The 19,544-nt window shown below is 47.3% G+C and overlaps 1 long non-coding RNA gene across 2 annotated transcripts in view; it reads right to left on the reverse strand.

The window, feature by feature from the left end:
* Nucleotides 1-19,544, reverse strand: part of LOC140387171 (uncharacterized) — a 142,693-nt gene that overhangs the window by 18,138 nt on the left and 105,011 nt on the right. For both annotated transcript variants that reach the window (XR_011933760.1, XR_011933761.1), the window contains exon 3: nucleotides 17,493-17,656. This is a non-coding gene — a long non-coding RNA (uncharacterized lncRNA). The remainder of the gene's footprint in view (nucleotides 1-17,492; nucleotides 17,657-19,544) is intronic.

Here is a 19,544-nt window from a genome sequence, read left to right on the forward strand (position 1 = left end):
AAATCCATAGAATCCCTATAGAAGGAGGGCATTTGACCCATCAAGTCTGCATCGGCCCTTGGAAATGGCACCCTACTTAGGCCCGAGCCTACACAATATCCCCGTAACCCAGTAACCCCGCCTAATATTTTGGACACTAAGGGGCAATTTAGCATGGCTAATCCACCTAACCTGCAAATCTTTGGACTGTGGGAGGAAACAAGAGCACCTGGAGGAAGTCTACACTGACACGGGGAGAAAGTGCAAACTCCACACAGTCACCCGAAGCTGGAATTGAACCCGGGTCCCTGGAGCTGTGAGGCAGCAGTGCCACCATGCTGCCTATTCCCGATATTCTCCTGGTTCCCTGAGGGACCAAAAATCTGCATGTCTCAGCCCTAATTGTACTCAATGGTGGAGGATCAACAACACTTTTGTGGAGATAACTCCAAAGTTTCACAATTCCCTGAGTGAAGAAATTTTGCCTCCTCTCCTCAGTCATAATCTTTATCATAAGACTATGTTAGAATGGATCCACTAAATCTGGATTGGATTTGGGCTTATTGTCACGTGTACCGAGGTCCAGTGAAAAGTATTGTACTGCGTACAGTCCACACAGATCATTCCAGACACGAAAAACAGAGGACATGTGATAGATACACAATGTAAATACATAGATGTGGAGATGCCGGCGTTGGACTGGGGTGAGCACAGTACGAAGTCTTACAACACCAGGTTAAAGTCCAACAGGTTTGTTTCGATGTCACCAGCTTTCGGAGTGCTGCTCCTTCCTCAGGTGAATGAAGAGGTCTGTTCCAGAAACACAGATATAGACAAATTCAAAGATGCCAAACAATGCTTGGAATGCGAGCATTAGCAGGTGATTAAATCTTTACAGATCCAGAGATGGGGTAACCCCAGGTTAAAGAGGTGTGAATTGTACCAAGCCAGGACAGTTGGTAGGATTTCGCAGGCCAGATGGTGGGGGATGAATGTAATGCAACATGAATCCCAGGTCCCGGTTGAGGCCGCACTCATGTGTGCGGAACTTGGCTATAGGTTTCTGCTCGGCGATTCTGCATTGTCGCGGGTCCTGAAGGCCGCCTTGGGGAACGCTTACCCGGAGATCAGAGGCTGAATGCCCTTGACTGCTGAAGTGTTTCCCGACTGGAAGGGAACATTCCTGCCTGGTGGTTGTTGCGCGATGTCCGTTCATTCGTTGTCGCAGCGTCTGCATGGTCTCGCCAATGTACCATGCTTCGGGACATCCTTTCCTGCAGCGTATGAGGTAGACAACGTTGGCCGAGTCGCACGAGTATGTACCGCGTACCTGGTGGGTGATGTTCTCACGTGTAATAGTGGTATCCATGTCGATGATCTGGCACGTCTTGCAGAGATTGCCATGACAGGGTTGTGTGGTGTCGTGGTCACTGTTCTGAAGACTGGGTAGTTTGCTGCAAACATTGGTTCGTTTGAGGTTGCGCGGTTGTTTGAAGGCAAGTGGTGGGGGTGTGGGGATGGCCTTAGCAAGATGTTCATCGTCATCAATGACGTGTTGAAGGCTGTGAAGAAGATGACGTAGTTTCTCCGCTCCGGGGAAGTACTGGACGACGAAGGGTATTCTGTCGGTTGTGTCCCATGTTTGTCTTCTGAGGAGGTCGGTCCGCTTTTTCGCTGTGGCGTGTTGGAACTGTCGATCGATGAGTCGAGTGCCATATCCCGTTCGTACGAGGGCATCTTTCAACGTCTGTAGATGTCTGTTACGCTCCTCCTCGTCTGAGCAGATCCTGCGTATATGGCGCGCTTGTCCATAGGGGATGGCTTCTTTAATGTGTTTAGGGTGGAAGCTGGAGAAGTGGAGCATCATGAGGTTATCCGTAGGTTTGCGGTAAAGCTAAGTGCTGAGGTGACCGTCCTTGATGGAGACGAATGTGTCCAAGAATGCAACTGATTTTGGAGAGTAGTCCATGGTGAGTCTGATGGTTGGATGCAACTTATTAATGTCATCGTGTAGTCGTTTCAGTGATTCTTCGCCGTGGGTCCAAAGGAAAAAAATGTCATTGATGTATCTGGTGTATAACATCGGTTGAAGGTCCTGTGCGGTGAGTAGGTCCTGTTCAAACTTGTGCATGAAGATGTTGGCGTATTGGGGTGCGAATTTGGTCCCCATGGCTGTTCCGTGCGTCTGGATGAAGAACTTGTTGTCGAAGGTGAAGACGTTGTGATCCAGAATGAAGCAGATGAGTTGCAGAATTGCGTCTGGAGATTGGCAGTTGTCGGTGTTGAGTACTGAGGCTGTTGCAGCAATGCCGTCGTCAAGTTGAGAATATGGCCTCTATCTTGATTTCCAGGTTGCGTCGTCTGATGTAGAGCTGGTGTACGAGGTGGTTGAGGAGTGTGAGAGAGGACCAAATTCGCACCCCAATACGCCAACATCTTCATGCACAAGTTTGAACAGGACCTACTCACCGCACAGGACCTTCAACCGATGTTATACACCAGATACATCGATGACATTTATTTCCTTTGGACCCACGGCGAAGAATCACTGAAACGACTACACGATGACATTAATAAGTTCCATCCAACCATCAGACTTACCATGGACTACTCTCCAAAATCAGTTGGATTCTTGGACACACTCGTCTCCATCAAGGACGGTCACCTCAGCACTTCGCTTTACCGCAAACCTACGGATAACCTCATGATGCTCCACTTCTCCAGCTTCCACCCTAAACACATTAAAGAAGCCATCCCCTATGGACAAGCGCTCCGTATACACAGGATCTGCTCAGACGAGGAGGAGCATAACAGACATCTACAGACGTTGAAAGATGCCCTCGTACGAACGGGATATGGCACTCGACTCATCGATCGACAGTTCCAACGCGCCACAGTGAAAAACCGGACCGACCTCCTCAGAAGACAAACATGGGACACAACCGACAGAATACCCTTCGTCGTCCAGTACTTCCCCGGAGCGGAGAAACTACGTCATCTTCTCAACTTGCGCTCAGGATGCAGCAGACCAGCTGCGGAACACTGCCAAACAGATGAGACAACAATACTATGCCACCTATATGCATACCAAGAACAGAAAGCTTGAGAAACTTGGCATCGCCACCGGCAGCAACCAAGCCACCCCCGGTGTCACAGTAGAAAACAATACAGGGAAATCTATTGTCAACTTGTCAGGCTACACCCTTCAACCAGATGAAATCGAAGTCCTCAGCAGAGGGCTCAATTTCTGCACCATCACCAAAATGGACCCCATCAGTCTCGCGGCAGACACGGAGGAATTCATCAGGCGAATGAGGCTCCGGGAATTCTTCCACAGACCCCAAGAGGCCAACAGCGAACCCAAGCAGACTACCAATGAACCGGAACAGCAGACCGAGAGATCTGCGGTGCGGCAACCGAAGAGGAAAGAGTCGAATTGGACCCCTCCGGAAGGCCACTGCCTTAGACTCGACATGTATGCTCAAGCCGTCAGGAGTCGCGTCAATGCCAGATTCATCAGTCGCATTCACAAGACAGCCCCGAACGTCACCCAAGCACAACGCAATGCCATCCGCGCTCTCAAGACCAACCACAGCATTGCCATCAAACCAGCAGACAAAGGGGGGGCCACTGTCGTACTGAACAGAACGGACTATTGCAAATAAGTATACCGACAACTGAACAACCAAGAACACTACAGACAGTTACCCGCAGATCCGACCAAGGAACACATCCGCCAACTTAACAGACTGATCAAGACTTTGGATCCAGATCTTCAGAGCACCCTACGTGCTCTCATCCCACATACTCCCCGCATTGGAGATCTCTACTGCCTCCCGAAAATACATAAGGCCAACACACCAGGCCGCCCTATCGTTTCAGGCAATGGGACCCTGTGTGAGAACCTCTCTGGCTACATCGAGGGCATCTTTCAGCCCATCGTACAAGGTACACCCAGCTTCTGTCGCGACATGACGGACTTCCTACAGAAACTCAGCACCCATGGACCAGTTGAACCAGGAACATTCCTCGTCACAATGGACGTCTCAGCACTCTTCACCAGCATCCCCCATGACGACGGCATTGCTGCAACAGCCTCAGTACTCAACACCGACAACTGCCAATCTCCAGGCGCAATTCTGCAACTCATCCGCTTCATTCTGGATCACAACGTCTTCACCTTCGACAACAAGTTTTTCATCCAGACGCACGGAACAGCCATGGGGACCAAATTCGCACCCCAATACGCCAATATCTTCATGCACAAGTTTGAACAGGACCTACTTACCGCACAGGACCTTCAACCGATGTTATACACCAGATACATCAATGACATTTTTTTCCTTTGGACCCACGGCGAAGAATCACTGAAACGACTACACGATGACATTAATAAGTTCCATCCAACCATCAGACTCACCATGGACTACTCTCCAAAATCAGTTGGATTCTTGGACACACTCGTCTCCATCAAGGACGGTCACCTCAGCACTTCGCTTTACCGCAAACCTACGGATAACCTCATGATGCTCCACTTCTCCAGCTTCCACCCTAAACACATTAAAGAAGCCATCCCCTATGGACAAGCGCTCCGTATACACAGGATCTGCTCAGACGAGGAGGAGCGTAACAGACATCTACAGACGTTGAAAGATGCCCTCGTACGAACGGGATATGGCACTCGACTCATCGATCGACAGTTCCAACGCGCCACAGCGAAAAACCGGACCGACCTCCTCAGAAGACAAACATGGGACACAACCGACAGAATACCCTTCGTCGTCCAGTACTTCCCCGGAGCGGAGAAACTACGTCATCTTCTCAACTTGCGCTCAGGATGCAGCAGACCAGCTGCGGAACACTGCCAAACAGATGAGACAACAATACTATGCCACCTATATGCATACCAAGAACAGAAAGCTTGAGAAACTTGGCATCACCACCGGCAGCAACCAAGCCACCCCCGGAGTCACAGTAGAAAACAATACTGGGAAATCTATTGTCAACTTGTCAGGCTACACCCTTCAACCAGATGAAATCGAAGTCCTCAGCAGAGGGCTCAATTTCTGCACCACCACCAAAATGGACCCCATCAGTCTCGCGGCAGACACGGAGGAATTCATCAGGCGAATGAGGCTCCGGGAAATCTTCCACAGACCCCAAGAGGCCAACAGCGAACCCAAGCAGACTACCAATGAACCGGAACAGCAGACCGAGAGATCTGCGGTGCGGCAACCGAAGAGGAAAGAGTCGAATTGGACCCCTCCGGAAGGCCGCTGCCTTAGACTCGACATGTCTGCTCAAGCGGTCAGGAGTCGCGTCAATGCCAGATTCATCAGTCGCATTCACAAGACAGCCCCGAACGTCACCCAAGCACAACGCAATGCCATCCGCGCTCTCAAGACCAACCACAGCATCGCCATCAAACCAGCAGACAAAGGGGGGGCCACTGTCGTACTGAACAGAACGGACTACTGCAAATAAGTATACCGACAACTGAACAACCAAGAACACTACAGACAGTTACCTGCAGATCCGACCAAGGAACACATCCGCCAACTTAACAGACTGATCAAGACCTTGGATCCAGATCTTCAGAGCACCCTACGTGCTCTCATCCCACGTACTCCCCGCATTGGAGATCTCTACTGCCTCCCGAAAATACATAAGGCCAACACACCAGGCCGCCCTATCGTTTCAGGCAATGGGACCCTGTGTGAGAACCTCTCTGGCTACATCGAGGGCATCTTGCAGCCCATCGTACAAGGTACACCCAGCTTCTGTCGCGACACGACGGACTTCCTACAGAAACTCAGCACCCATGGACCAGTTGAACCAGGAACATTCCTCGTCACAATGGACGTCTCGGCACTCTACACCAGCATCCCCCATGACGACGGCATTGCTGCAACAGCCTCAGTACTCAACACCGACAACTGCCAATCTCCAGGCGCAATTCTGCAACTCATCCGCTTCATTCTGGATCACAACGTCTTCACCTTCGACAACAAGTTCTTCATCCAGACGCACGGAACAGCCATGGGGACCAAATTCGCACCCCAATACGCCAATATCTTCATGCACAAGTTTGAACAGGACCTACTCACCGCACAGGACCTTCAACCGATGTTATACACCAGATACATCAATGACATTTTTTTCCTTTGGACCCACGGCGAAGAATCACTGAAACGACTACACGATGACATTAATAAGTTCCATCCAACCATCAGACTCACCATGGACTATTCTCCAAAATCAGTTGGATTCTTGGACACACTCATCTCCATCAAGGACGGTCACCTCAGCACTTCGCTTTACCGCAAACCTACGGATAACCTCATGATGCTCCACTTCTCCAGCTTCCACCCTAAACACATTAAAGAAGCCATCCCCTATGGACAAGCGCTCCGTATACACAGGATCTGCTCAGACGAGGAGGAGCATAACAGACATCTACAGACGTTGAAAGATGCCCTCGTACGAACGGGATATGGCACTCGACTCATCGATCGACAGTTCCAACGCGCCACAGCGAAAAACCGGACCGACCTCCTCAGAAGACAAACATGGGACACAACCGACAGAATACCCTTCGTCGTCCAGTACTTCCCCGGAGCGGAGAAACTACGTCATCTTCTTCACAGCCTTCAACACGTCATTGATGACGATGAACATCTTGCCAAGGTCATCCCCACACCCCCACTACTTGCCTTCAAACAACCGCGCAACCTCAAATGAACCATTGTTTGCAGCAAACTACCCAGTCTTCAGAACAGTGACCACGACACCACACAACCCTGTCATGGCAATCTCTGCAAGACATGCCAGATCATCGACATGGATACCACTATTACACGTGAGAACACCACCCACCAGGTACGCGGTACATACTCGTGCGACTCGGCCAACGTTGTCTACCTCATACGCTGCATGAAAGGATGTCCCGAAGCGTGGTACATTGGCGAGACCATGCAGACGCTGCGACAACGAATGAACGGACATCGCGCAACAATCACCAGGCAGGAATGTTCCCTTCCAGTCGGGGAACACTTAAGCAGTCAAGGGCATTCAGCCTCTGATCTCCGGGTAAGCGTTCTCCAAGGCGGCCTTCAGGACCCGCGACAACGCAGAATCGCCGAGCAGAAACTTATAGCCAAGTTCCGCACACATGAGTGCAGCCTCAACCGGGGCCTGGGATTCATGTCGCATTACATTCATCCCCCACCATCTGGCCTGCGAAATCCTACCAACTGTCCTGGCTTGGTACAATTCACACCTCTTTAACCTGGGGTTACCCCATCTCTGGATCTGTAAAGATTTAATCACCTGCTAATGCTCGCATTCCAAGCATTGTTTGGCATCTTTGAATTTGTCTATATATGTGTTTCTGGAACAGACCTCTTCATTCACCTGAGGAAGGAGCAGCGCTCCGAAAGCTAGTGACATCGAAACAAACCTGTTGGACTTTAACCTGGTGTTGTAAGACTTCGTACTGTAAATACATAGACACAGACATCGGGTGAAGTATACGGAGTGCAGTGCTATTCAGTAGAGAAGATGTGTGAAGAGATCAGTTCAGTCCATAAGAGGGCCATTCAGGAGTCTGATAACAGCGGGGAAGAAGCTGTTTTTGAATCTGTTAGTGCGTGTTCTCAGACTTTTGTACCTCCTCTCCGAAGGAAGAGGTTGGAAGAAAGAATAACCCAGGTTGATTATGCGGTCCGCTTTTGCAAGGCAGCGGGAGGTGTAGACAGAGTCAATGGAGAGGAGGCGGTTTTCATGATGGACTGGGCTGTATTCACTACTCGCTGTAGTTTCTTACAGTCCTGGGCCGAGCAGTTGCCATACCAGGCTGTTTTGCAGCCAGATGCTTTCATTGGTGCATATGTAAAAATTGGTAAGAGTCAATCAATGTGGACATGCCGAATTTCCTTAGTTTCCTGAGGAAGTATTGGCGCTATTGTGCTTTCTTGGTCGTAGCATCAATGTGGGTAGACCAGGACAGATTGTTGGTGATGCGCACACCCAGGAATTTGAAGCTGTCAACTATCTCCACCTTGGTACCATTGACGCAGACAGGGTGCATATGATACTTCACTTCCTAAAGTCAATGGCCAGCCCATTAGTTTTTCTGACACTGAGAGAGAGATTATTGTTGTTACACCACTCCACTATGTTCTCTACCTCCCGCCTGTACTCTGATTCATCGTTGTTCAAGATCAGACACACTACGGTCGTGTCATCCGAAAACGCTATGAAGTTGGAGCCAAATTTTGCCACACAGTATAGGGAGTATAGCACGTGGCTATGTAAGCAGCCTTCCAGGGCCCCAGTTTTGAGGACTATCATGGAGGAAGTGTCGTTGTTTATCCTTACTGATTGCAGTCTATGGGTCAGGAAGTCAAGGATCCAGTTGCAGAGGAAGGAGCCAAGTTCTAAGTTTTGGGATTTTGATATGATCTCGGCTGGGATGATGGTGTTAAATGCGGAGCTGGAGTCAATGAATAGGAGTCTGAAGTAGGAGTCCTTGTGTTGAGATGCTCCAGGGATGAGTGCAGGGCCAGGGAGAGTGCGTCTGCTGTGGACCGGTTGTGGCGGTATGCAAATTGCAATGGATCATGGCATTCTGGGAGTATGGAGTTGATGTGTCTCATGACTAACCTTTCAACCCACTTCATAGTGATGGATGTCAAGTGCACTGGACAGTAGTCATTGTGGTATGTTGCCTGGTACTTCTTTGGCACCAGTATGATGGTGGTCTTCTTGAAGCAGATAGGAACCGTGGAACGGAGTAGGGAGAGGTTGAAAATGTCTGCGAACACACCCGCACAGGATCTGAGTAAACAACCAAGGACTTTGTTAGGATCTGTTGCTGTCCGAGGGTTCACTTTCAAGAAGGCGAATCTGACTTCGGAGTCTGTGATGGTAGGTATGTGTGTGTCTGAGGCTGCTGAGGCAGTTGACAATGGTTTGTTAGTCTCCTGCTCGAAACAAGCATATAATGCATAGAGTTCATCCGGGAGGGGTGCGCTGTTGCCGAAGATTCTTCTTGGCTTTGCATTGTAGCCCGTTATGTTGTTCAAGCCTTGCCACAACCGATGAGAGCCTGTGTCGTTAGTCTGTGACTCTAGCCTGGGCCTCCTTCTCGACGGAGGAATGGCGGATTTCTGAGGCGTGGAGGGTGCATGAAAAGAAGGCCACGGGTCTATCCGCCTGACTGAGGGTGGCAGCCAGAGCTACGTCTGATGCGTTGCTCTCGACCTGGAAGGGGAGGGACTCATCGATTGCGTGCATCATCGCTCTGGCGATGTCTGCTTTGATGTGACTGAAAGCCTGGCGGGCCTCTGCCGATAGGGGAAAAACCGTGGACTGGATTAGTGGGCGGGCCTTGTCCGCATAATTGGGGATCTACTGGGCGTAAGAAGAAAAGAAGCCCAGGCAACGTTTCAGGGCCTTGGGGCAGTGGGGGAGTGGAAACTCCATGAGGGGCACATGCGTTCGGGATCTGGGCCTATGACTCCATCATGCACTACATAGCCGAGGATGGCTAGGCGATGGGTGCTAAACACGCATTTGTCCTTGTTATAGGTTAAGTTAAGGATTTTTGTGGTTTGGAGGAATTTGTGGAGGTTGGTGTCGTGGTCCTGCTGGTCGTGGCCGCAGATCGTGACAGTGTCGAGGTACGGGAACATGGCCTGCAGGCCGTACCGGTCAACCATTCGGTCGATCTCCCGTTGGAAGACCGAGACCCCATTTGTGACACCAAAGGGAACCCTTAGAAAGTGGTAGAGCCACCCATCTGCTTCGAATGCCGTGTACCTGCGGTCATCCGGGCGAATGGGGAGCTGGTGGTAGGCTGATTTAAGGTCTACTGTGGAGAAAACCTTGTATTGCGCTATCTGGTTGACCATTTCAGATATGCGGGGACGAGGGTATGCGTCGAGCTGCGTATACCTGTTGATGGTCTGACTGTAGTCTATGACCATCCTATGTTTCTCCCCGGTCTTTACAACCACCACTTGAGCTCTCCAGGGCCTGTTGCTGCCTCGATAATGCCTTCCTTTAGTAACCGTTGGACTTCCGACCTAATGAAGGTCCGGCCTGGGCACTGTACCATCTGCTCCTGGTGGCGACGGGTTTGCAATCGGGGATAAGGTTTGCAAACAGGGAAGGTGGGTCGACCTTGAGGGTCGCGAGGCCGCAGACAGTGAGGGGGGCCGCCGAATTTGAACATTAAACTTTGCAGGTTACACTGGAAGTCCAGTCCCAGGAGTGTGGCAGTGCAGAGATGGGGGAGGACGTAGAGTCAGAAGCTATTGAACTCCACACCCTGGACCGTGAGGTTGGCTATGCAGTAACCCCGGATCTCCACAGAGTGGGACCCAGAGGCCAGGGAGATCTTTTGTTTAATCGGGTGTACAGCGAGGAAGCAGTGTCTTCCCATATTGGGATGGATGAAGCTTTCCGTGCTCCCAGAGTCGATCAAGCAGGATGTCTTGTGCCCGTTGATGAGTACCGACGTCGTAGCGGTTGAAAGCATTCGGGGCCGAGACTGGTCCAGTGTCACTGAGGCAAGTTGTGGCAGAAGCTGAGAGATCTCGTCGGGCGATACACGGCCACCCAAGTCAGGGTCCTGAGACGTAATCCAAGATGGCTGCCCCCATGAATCGCACATGGTCGGCTGGTAGATCTCATCAGGTGATACATGGCCAGCCGAGTCGGGGTCCTGAGACGTCATCCAAGATGGCTGCCCCCATGAATCGCACATGGCCTATGAGGAGAGGAATGGCAGTGGGCCCGGTTCGCCTGTGCCCCTTCTTCCAGCAGCCCTTGCAGATTGCGGATCGGGCCGGGCAGCGTTGCCGGGGGTGTTTGTTTTGCCCGCAAATATAGCATCGGGCCTCCCCCCCCACCCGCCTGGGGTTTCCTGGCTGCCACACTGCACAAGCTTGTGGGGAATTTAGGGGTGCTTTGGAATCGGCCGCGGATGGGGTCCACCCTGTCCATGCGGGTACCGCGCGGTCGGGAACGTAGGCCTGGGCGTTGCGGGAGGCTACATCTAGGGAGTGCGCATGTTTCTGTGCCTCTTTAAGCCCTAGCGTGTCGTTTCCAGCAGTCGCTGGTGTATTTTAGAGGACAGCATGCCCGCAACAAAAGCATCCCGTATTAAGAGTTCGGTGTGGTCATTGGCTAAGACTTGTGGACAGTTACAGTTTCCACCTAACACTAACAATGCGCGGTAAAAATCGTCCAGTGATTCCCCTGGGATCTGCCGTCTGGTAGCTAAAAGATGCCGAGCGTATACCTGATTCACAGTGCGGACATAGTGCTCTTTTAACAAAGTCATTGCGTCCTCGAAACCGTCCGCGTCTTTGATAAGCGTGTAGATTTCTGGGCTCACCCTTGAGTGGAGGACTTGCATTTTCTGTTCCTCCATGGGGGTAGTCGGGGTCGTCCTGATGTACCCGTTGAAACATGCCAGCCAATGTTTAAAAGTTGCTGCTGCATTTGCCGCGTGGGGGTTGATTTGTAGACACTCTGGCTTGATGCGGAGAGCAGCCATTCTTCAATTCTTGTTCATTAAATTGATGCACGATCAATCGCTACTGAAGCAAGATTGTAGTCCAATTGAAGGCTTTAATGAACAAGTAGTTACCCCAGCAGCTCCGGTACAGAATGACTGCTGTGGGTGAAACACAGACTCTTATGCTCCGCCTGCTGGGCGGAACCAGCAGGCAGGTTCTACCACTCATACTACAGTATAAGATACATCCCATCTACGTACCGCGATACCCCTAATATAGCCTACCAGAGTCTGGCATTGTCTCTTGACATTCCTGATGGCTTTGCGAGCTAGATTTCTTGTATAGGTCAGGGTCACCTGTCTAGAAAGCCTCAGACCTGGCCTTCAGTAGGGAGTGAATCTTCCAGTTAAACCATGGCTTCCGGTTGGGGAGCGCAGTTACTACCTTCTTTGGCACATAATCTTCTGCACACTTACTGATGAAGCCTCTGACGATGGTGGCATACTTATTTAGGTTGGCCGTTGGGTTCTTGAATATGGACCAGTCCACTGACTCCAAGCAGTCGCTTGGGAGCTCTTCTATTGCCTCGGACCAGCATCGCACAACCTTCTTAGCCGGATTTTCCCGCTTTCGTTTCTAAAATTATTTTTTAAGTCTTTAGCTTTGTGTAATGTATTGTAAACTAAATACTGGAATTGGATGGAGCAAATCCACTGTTGGATTTGATAAAAGAATTGATTCAATTTCAAGTAAAACCTCAAATCAATTGATCTTCTGAAAATATCAAGCACATTAATTGATCAGATCAGTTGAGGAAGATCCTTCGTGCTACTTGTTGAACTAATCAATATTCCCAAATATCTTGGGTTTCCTATAGGTTAATGGAAGATCAAGAAATACCCAGGCAAGAGGGAAAGTATCCTAACACATTAATTTGATTGATGACTTGCTCTTATTCAACTCCAACTCAGGCAGAACTCTGTGGTTTGTATCCTATCCCTCACAATGTGCTGCACACACATCATTCCTGTCCTTTTTGACCTTCAGTGACTCACTGTTCATCAGTGCATTGATTTCAAAATCCTCATACTTTTCTATGAATCCCTCCATACACTTGATCTATTAAAACAGTGCAATCTATCTAGCCTAATGTTCTAGCAGATGCTGATGTACACCTCCTCAGCTTCTACAGCTTTCAATCACCACTGTCGGGAACCCTGAAACTATCTTCCCAAACCTATTTACCTTTGCTATTTTCAAGCATCGCTTGAAAATATACCTCCTGGATTGTATCTTCAATCCCATCCCCGAACTTCACCCGAATTCCCCCAATATGCCCTTTCCTTCTTCTGTAAAGTACCATCGGGTGTTTTTATGTGGGAAATATTCTACATGTTCAAGGTTTAGTTGCAATGGAGTAGATCTTTACTTTGTTTGAATGTCAAAACTTGGTGACAAGCAATTAGCAACCTGGTTTACATTTGGCCTAATTTTTATTTCCATTGAGATGAATGGAAATTAAAGGCAGCAAGGACATAAAGCCAACTCACTATCGCCCTATTTACAAGATAGCACAAAGTCAAGTTCGACCCTAGTGTGTTTTACAGCCAAATAAAGGTGACATTCTTCCACAGCAGTTAGTATATGCTGTGTTCTTTTCTTCAAACTTGGACAAGGACAATAAAATATTATACAGGGAGATTTTACAATTCTTTGAGATGATGCCATTGCTGATCATAATCACCAAGGGTTGTAGGCCAAGAATAAGTCGCAACAGTGGTAGAGGGCAGTTCTGTTGTTCGGCCTTTAAGTACATTTTCAACAATGGCCAATAGACAACAGATGTGCTGCTCTTTCTAAAAACATGCACCCTGATTGTAGTGCAGAATCATGGAGTACTGAACAAACTTCCAAATCCATTTATTAATGTCTACGAATTTTCCATTGATCGGTAGCAATATTGCACTGCTTTACTAGAAGTTTTCTTTTCCTATGCCTTTGCTTTTTTAATGTGGCTGTACTTAGGTGTTTTATTCGGTGTCCAGGAGTTGAAAAGTTAAATTAATTGGAAGAGCAGGATAAGAATAAAGGAGTAAAGTAATAAAGAAAGGACAGAAAATAAATGATTGAAATTTATGAATCAGATGAAGGAACAGAGTGATGAATAAATACATAATCATGAAGAGATGGATTGCTACTAGAGAAAAATATATTTTTACTATCTGCTTCAGCTTTTCAACTGACAGTTTTATTATTCTGTAATAAATATACATGGGTTATGTAAAAGCAGTGTTCTTTAAATGTTCCATTCTAGTCGGAAGAATTTATGAAAACCCTCAATTTTGATTTACAGTTGAGGGCTATTCTAATGCCGTGTTTTCCTTCAAGCACCACTGATTAAATCTTAAAACATTAAATGCTGATGGATGTGAAATAGTGCACCTGCACTGTTAAGTGATGGGAGGTTAGAAGCCTGCACTCGCCAGCCTGAGTCACTGACTCCCAAGACCTCATCTGTCTCAATCTCTGCTGCCAGCTGACATTGTACAAGCAGGCACAATTAATAATGGTGTTATCCACTAACACCACTATAGACATCCTGATGAAGAGATTCTAACCCTTACTACAAAAGCACTTCAGAGAAGGCCAAACAGTCACCTCTCCGCCTTTAAATTCAGGACTCCACCTTGCCACCGAGTCTCATCAGGCCACATTCTCACAGCAAAAATAAAAGATCAAGTGCTACTGGTTATTATGTTATTTTTTTCCCTCCTTGTCCATGGGAGAAGGCTTGAGACCAGTTATGGATTAACAAAATGATCAATAGTTCCTTGCTGCCTTTCTCGGCGGGGGGAAAATGAACTCCAAACACAGTCAAACTCTTATTGATCAGAAGATAGCTTTCACTTTCATTACCACTGTCTCCTGATAACCCGCAAATAATGTGATGAGCTGGTAATCTCTCTGATTTTCAATGGACCCTTCACCCTCTCATCTCTGGCAGTCTTTCATTTTTTTTCCCTGATAAATCCTTTCACATAATTTATGCAGGAGTTCCTTGCCAGGTTTATCAGACTGTGCCACTCACAAAGCACTAATTTTGTCATGGCCACTTTCTTGTATCTGCAAATCTTTATTTTTCATTTCAAATGTCTTCCCACTATCACAGTGCAGCATTAATAAAACAGTGATTGATTAATAGTTCAATAATCAACCAGGTTGATATTAAATGTGTGAAGCAGATTTGGCTTATATCATGAAAAATGCAAACACTGCTTAATTATTCAAAAGTAAGACACTAAAAATTACAGGTATAATTGTGTAGACTAATTATAACTATAATTATAAGTACATGGTTAAGTAAGCATGTTGTATATTTTTGAACATATCACCATTTCTTCAAGGATCCAAGCAACATGTTTGTAGCTTCAGAACAAACCTGATGTAATTTATTGTATTTTTATTCAGCCTGTAACTTGGCTTCTTTATAAAGAAAATAAATGCATGTTCGCCCAAAGGTATGTGGCCACATAAGAATCATGGGGCTTCAATAAAGGAAGTAGCTTTCTTGAAATAACTGGGTGTGTTTGTTTGTGCATATGTGCAAGTGAGCATGTGTGCAAGAGTGTCCACACCAGCATGCACAAGACACATTGTTAGTGGTGTATTAAAGTAACTTACACATGCTACAGATATCACTCCAATATTTTACAGTGTGTCAGCTAGGAGCAGTAAAATCTTACCAGTAGTGTTGAGTGTTTGTTTTTATGGAATATTAGTGCAATAAAGGTACGGAGAATTGAAAAATGCACCAGGGTGTCTAGTTCATATAAACATGATGATTGACACATTGATGCACTCATAATAGGAACAATATTTCTTGCTGTGAACCTTTACAGCACTCTGAAGTTGAGATCGGCAGTAGATACTGAAAAAAAATCTGTTGAGATTCGGGGATTCGAGATTCGAGATGGAGCAGCATGGTGGCACAGTATTTAGCACTGCTCCCTCACAGCGTCACGGACCCAGGTTCAATTCCGGTCTTGGGTGACTGTCAGTGTGGAGTTTGCATATTCTTCCCGTGTCTGCATGGGTTTTTTCCGGGTGCTCTGGCTTCCTCCCACAGTCCAAAGATGTGCAGGTTAGGTGGATTGGCCATGCTAAATTGTCCCTTAGAGTACAAAGTTGTGTAGTTTAGGTTAAGGGGTTATCGGGACATGGCGAGGGAGTGGACTTGGGTGCAGTACTCTTTCACAGGGTCAATACATACTCAATAGATCGACTGACCTCCTTCTGCACTATAGGGATTCTATGATTCTATGATTTACTAGTTAAGGTCTGCCAGGGACTTATCGCTCACAACCACAACAGGACATTTTAATATTTTGTGCATACAACTCAGGGTGCCTTGCTGGTGTCATTTCATTAATGCATTATTAAGAGTATTGACACTTTTAACATAAAGTGCATAAGGGTTTTACATAATTGCTGTACTTGTTCATTAGATTTATGATAAGAGGAAGGAGTATGCTACCATAATCGCTTTTCAGACTTTGGTAATGGTGGTGGTCCTAATCCCCAGTGCCCACTTTTGGTAGTGGGACTGCAGATGAAAGACACACAAGATAACTGTGTCCATTTCCAAGCATCTGTTTGAGGTAGCTCCTTAAAATAACTAAATAGAAAAACAGACAGGAGGTTAGATGCACTAGCAGGATAGGGGACCCTTATCAGAACATTCTTTATTACTCCAGATTAAGAGTGACATTTTAATGAAATGTTCCTGTGCTTCTAGATCTGAAAAAATGTACCATTTCTAAATATTATTACCTACTTGGGGCATTACAAAGAGCATAAGTTCAATCTGGTGTGACGTAACCATTGCATTGCATTAAGGACGTATTGTGTTTTTAGCAAATGTCATGTTGAATATCGAACTGCTGACCAATCTTACCCTGACATGTATATGCTTAAATTCAGTGCATGTTCAAATGTTCAACTCAATCTGACTATTGTGTAAACATTCATTGTAAAGAGGACAAATGTATTACAACAATTCATTTCTATGTATACCCAGACTTTAGATGTGTTTCTCTCTGTATGTGTAACTTTTGAAAAAGTCGTAATTCAACAGACTTTAAAATGAATCTCATGATTGGCTTTTCTGGGGATGAATCGCATCTGATCAACATGCTTCAAGACACCACAACAAAGGGTTTTATTTACTCTGTGAGTCAGTGGTTACAAATTGACTAAACCCGTGATATGAAGGAGTGCATCTGGGAGTTTATGGAAAAGTATTGCGATATGTCAAACTTTTCCATAAAAACCCATTGAAACTTGAGGCTTTTGTTTTTTTAAATTCATTCATGGGATGTGGGCGTTGCCGGCTGGGCCAGCATTTGTTGCCCATCTCTAATTGCACTTGAGCTGGGTGGTTTGCTAGGCCACATGTCTGTGGGTCTGGAGCTACATGTAGGCCAGACTAAGTAAGGTTGGCAGATTTCCTTCTGTGAAGGACAATCGTAAACCAGATGTGTTTTGACAACAATCAACAATGGCTTCTGGTCATCGTTAGACTTTTACTTCTAGATTTTTAAAATATGAATTCAAATTTCACGATCTGCTATGGTGGGTTCCGAACCACAATCCCTTGGGCATTTCCCTGGGTCTCTGGATTACCAGCCCAGTGACAATACCACTCTGCCAGCACCTCCTCTTTTTGGTAACATACGTGTAGCAATCGTTTCTCGGCCTTTTGGCTAAGATGAGCGTGAGGTCAGGTGTAATGCTTGGATCTGGTATGTCTCTCTTGTGGGGACTATGAATTGGATTCAATTTGAAATGGTTTTTGGAGCAGGCAAGGAGCTGGATTAGGGTTTTGCCCCTGTCCACACTCTGAGCTCTGTCTTTGTAACTCTGATTAATTTTAAAAAAACAAAAAAAACACAGGTGTAGCAGGGCATAATGATGGAAAATACTTACAGACCATAGTCAGGGAGGCCTAAAGACAGACCATCAGGATTTGCACTTCAGCTGGTACCAAGTACTACACACATCGCGGCCACTTTGGCCTCACTCTCGTGAAAATTTGACCTACTGCAATGCTCCAGTGAAGACCAATGCAAGCTGGAGGAGCAGAATCTCATCTACCGATTAAAAGAAAAATCTTTATTAGTGTCACAAGTAGGCTCACATTAACAGTGCAATGAAGTTACTGTGAAAATCCCCTAGTTGCCACACTCCGGCGCCAGTTCGGGTACACTGAGGGAGAATTCAGAATGTCCAATTCACCTAACAAGCACGTCTTTCGGGACTTGACGCAGTCACAGGGAGAACATGCAGACTCAGCACAGACAGTGACCCAAGCTGGGTGTAGAACCCGGGACCCTGGTGCTGTGAAGCAACAGTGCTAACCACTGTGCTACAGCGCTGGCACGTTACAGTCCTCAGGAGTGAAACAACATTGAGTTAAACAACTTTAAACGCTGACCTTTTCTCCCTATCTTAACCCCACCTTTCTAAAAATGTATCCTATACATTTATTGCCTCCGTACAAAAATCCACCCGTTCCTCCTTCCCCTCGTACACCAAGACATCTGTCTTTTGTTCTTATGGTTTCTACATCTTGTTGCAATCTCTCCCAACTACAATTTAATATTTAATACATTCTCCCTCTCTTTAGCTCTGCTGAAGAGCCAAATGGATTCACAATGTTAACTCTGTTTTCTCTCCCTACAGATGCTGCCAGACCTGCTGAGTTCTTCCAGCATTCTCTGTTCTTGTTCAAGGTTTAAGGAAATTGTGTTTCAACAAAAATCATCCTTTGGTCCATGGTACTTTCTGGCAAGCAAATCTGTGGCCAACGAGTATTATACAAATGGCACAAGTAAGTAAGCGGAAGTTATCAAAACATTGGGGGCGATTTAATAGGAATGAAGCGGAGTCCCGTTTTTGGCGCACTTCGCCGGGTGTTTCCTGTCGTTTGCAGTGACGAGAACGATCTCACAATTAAACAAACACTGATTCATTTTTGGCGTCAACCAGGAATGTCCAGCTGAGACTGCACTTAGACTAATTTTCTGTGCTGGTGAGCTGAGCTCCGGATGCCATTTTTAAATGGACCTTCCCACCGCGGCCTCCGGGCCCCCCAATGCCCCAACTTACCAGTTAGGGGGTCCTTGAGCCCCCCACACCCCACTTCAAAGGGCCTTCTCCCTGGCATGGGCAGGATACAACCAGGGCACCTTGGTGCTGCCAGTCTGGGACCCTGGAAGTGCCTCTGCCAGCCTGTTAGTGTTACCTGGGCACCCTGGCACTGCCAGGGTGACACTGCCATGGTGCCCGGTGTCAGTGTGCCAGACTGGCAGTACCAAGGCTCCCAGGTGATATTGAGAGTGTCAGGGCACCACCCTGCCCAGAGCCTGACTACCCGGGGGCCCCCAATGATCTGGGAGACCGCCATAATGGCTGTTACATCCGGTCCATGTTGTGGAAACCAGTGCTAAACAGCACCGCTTGGAGTCTCTGAGGAAAGGCTGCTTGGGTAACTCCGGCGCGAACATATTTAAGTGAGTTTAACTGTACACCTAAATATGCAAATCTGGGTCCCGCCCAATCTGGAATCCAGATTGCGATGCCTTGTGAGATCTAACGAGATCTCGTGAAGCATAACGAGCATCATAAATCTTGCGAGAAGCCTCTTGCGATGTTTAACGTACTCGTCGCCTTTTGAGTCGGATTCAACAAGGCCGTTAGCTCGCGCCCATTCCACATGATTTTATCGAGCTCTTCCAAGCTCCATGGGACATCAATAGAATTGCCTACCACAGCAAAAAGAGGCAACAGATGTCCGATGTTAACATGCCACTTTGCATGGTGGCTGGTCAGGCGCATCATGCAGCAATGGTTGCAGAAATAGGCACATTTTCTTAAGATGTGACAATGTTAATTGTACTCATGCAGCTACCTGGGCAGAAGACTATGATTCCATGGGCAAGAGTTTTTGACCCTGCACTCTGCCAGGATTGTTCGGTC

This window comes from Scyliorhinus torazame, chromosome 12 (genome assembly GCF_047496885.1).
Source record: "Scyliorhinus torazame isolate Kashiwa2021f chromosome 12, sScyTor2.1, whole genome shotgun sequence".
NCBI classification, from domain to species: Eukaryota; Metazoa; Chordata; class Chondrichthyes; order Carcharhiniformes; family Scyliorhinidae; genus Scyliorhinus; species Scyliorhinus torazame.